Raw genomic sequence first — 2,589 nt, forward strand, 5'->3', positions numbered from 1 at the left:
CAGGAGCGAGCGTAAAGCCATGTAGCTTGGCCCTGAAATCCCCGTGACCGGTGAGAAGTTGCGTGGTCTAGTGGTCAAGCACCATCGGTAGGCTGCACCTATGTCTAACCGATGGTATCATTTTCTGGGTCCAGCTTCCCTTTTCTGATGACTCATACCTTGTCTGCCATTCGGTTATCAGAGCTTCAGATTTTGTGGCGAACTCATCCTGAGTGATCTTCAGCCGAGTGCTGGCACTCTTCAGTGCTTGGAACCTGATCTCTAGGTCCAGCGGAAGGGTGCCAGCCACTACTGCAATGCAGTTAGTCGAAGCCGTTTCGTACGCGCTTGTCATAGCAAGTAATGGCGCTCTTTGCGCAGAAAGTAGTTTTTTCTTGCTTTTTTCAAGTTTGGTCCCTTCCGACCATGTTTCTGCCGCGTAGGCTACACGGGGCAGAAACACGCCTCTATAAATTGTTCTGGCTGCTGGGCGTCCCATCCCCCAGTTCGCCGAGTATAACGCTCTCAATCGATTATACATCTGTGATGATTTCTCACTGACGGAGACGACATGATCCCAGAAACTTCGTCTTGGATCCAATGTTACGCCTAGGTATTTCACCGTAGCGGTTGATGAAATTCTAGGGGCTTCCGCCGCCGTACCGAAGCCAATATGATAATTGGGCTTTAGTCCACCCTTAATGGATAGGAGTTGGGTCTTGCTTGCTGAGAAATCCAACTTGAAATCGGTGGTACAAGTCTTAAGAGTATCGAGTTCTTTCTCTATTCGGCGAAAAGCTGTTTGCGGCCTTGCTGCGACAACCATGAGGAGAATATTATCCGCATAAGTAATTAGTTTGGTCGTTTTTGTCTCCGTAATGGCCTTATATAGGGGCGTCATGGCTACCTTCCACAAGGTAGGACCAAGTTGCGACCCTTGTGGGCAGCCCCTCTCAAGCATCCTTCTGTGACTAGTTCCTTCTAGGCCAAACTCAGCGTATCTGCAACTAAAGTAGGAATTTAATATCCTTAGAGTGCTGACTGTAGCACCAAGTCGGCTTAATTGTGCCATCAGCGGCGACCATTTCACATTGTCGAATGCACCCGAGATGTCCAGGAATACGCCGAAGATATGCCTGGCTCTGGATGCATCGACCCAGTCATAGAGGTTTTCTATCGCACTGATTGTGGATCTACCAGCAGTGAACCCGTGCTGCTGGCTGTTTTCATCCAGTTTTGTTTCCCTTGTCAGTCTAGTAATTATGACTGATTCAAGTGCCTTTCCCAGAACAGGCAGAAGGCTAATCGGGCGGTAGGACTTTACCTCGCCAAGGTCCTCTTTGCCGGGCTTAGGAATAATGATCAGGTTGGCTGACTTCCAGCAATCAGGGAATATACCATCCTGTAAACAACATTGAAAAAGCTGAGTTATTATATCTTTAATCACTGGCCAGGCTTTTCTAAGCATTCCCGCAGTGATACCATCTGCACCGGGGGCACTGGACGTTCTCATTTTCCATATTGCCATTTTTATCTGTTCTGGGAGGAGTTCATCCTGGAACTCAATGGGACCTTGTATTATTACGGTTTCCGGTTCAGGGTCCGGGGGCACGAAAGTGTCTAATATCAGATCAGCCGTTTCACGGCAGTCAACGGTCGACGACCCGTCCGACTTTCTCAGCGTGCTGGGCATAGTACGATTAACATTACCTCTCTTTGCCCAGGAGAAGGCTTCGCTCCATGGGTTTGTGTTCAGGCTATCTGCAAAGCATTTCCACGCCGCTGTCTTGTGTTTGCGCGTTTAACTTAGGAACTCATTGCGTAACTTATTGTATGCTGGTCTGTTCAATGTCCTTAAGCCATTTCTCCTTTGACGGATAAGATCTTTCCGGAGCGTGGTCAAAACAGGAGACCACCAGGGGCATCTGCCTATAGGACCGGCAGGTTTCTTTTTAGTCATCGACTTATCTGCCGCCGCGATGATCGCTCGGCTGATGTCCTTGGCCGTGGAGTTAATGCAATCCTCCGATATGCGGCCAACCTCCCCTAGCAGAGAGGTTCTGAACTGGTCCCAGTCAGCCATCAGCACATTGTAACGGGGGCTCGTTTGGTCTTTTTTCGGCGGATTTTTGACCTTAATGCAGAAACTGATTACTCTATTATCGCTATCAGTTTCATCTGCCACTGTCCACTCGCTAATTAGATTGCCAATGTCTGGCGTCGACAGAGTGACATCAATGTTGGATGACCGCCCGTCCTGACGGTGGAAGGTGCTCAAGTGTCCAGGATTATTATGGACTTTTAATCCGTACTTGTCTATAAATCGCTCGGTTATCCTGCCACGAAGGTTCCGCTTTGTTGAGTGCCACCGTTTCGAATGTCCATTGGTGTCAGCGCAGATCACGTGTGTCTAGGGACAATGTTGATATTATCCACCTCCGACTTAGCCTGAGGCTAGTGGTCGTTTCTAGCGAAACCGCAGCCCCAGCGAGTCCAACTTCAGAGGCCCCTGATGTTGATGGGCCTCAGTACCGGGGCACTAACCTTGCGGCAGTGGGGCTCCCCGGTCCCGCTGTACGGGTTTTGGCCGGGAACCAGAATTACCCAGTG

This window comes from Acyrthosiphon pisum, unplaced genomic scaffold, assembly GCF_005508785.2.
Source record: "Acyrthosiphon pisum isolate AL4f unplaced genomic scaffold, pea_aphid_22Mar2018_4r6ur Scaffold_21109;HRSCAF=23054, whole genome shotgun sequence".
Lineage (NCBI taxonomy): Eukaryota > Metazoa > Arthropoda > Insecta > Hemiptera > Aphididae > Acyrthosiphon > Acyrthosiphon pisum.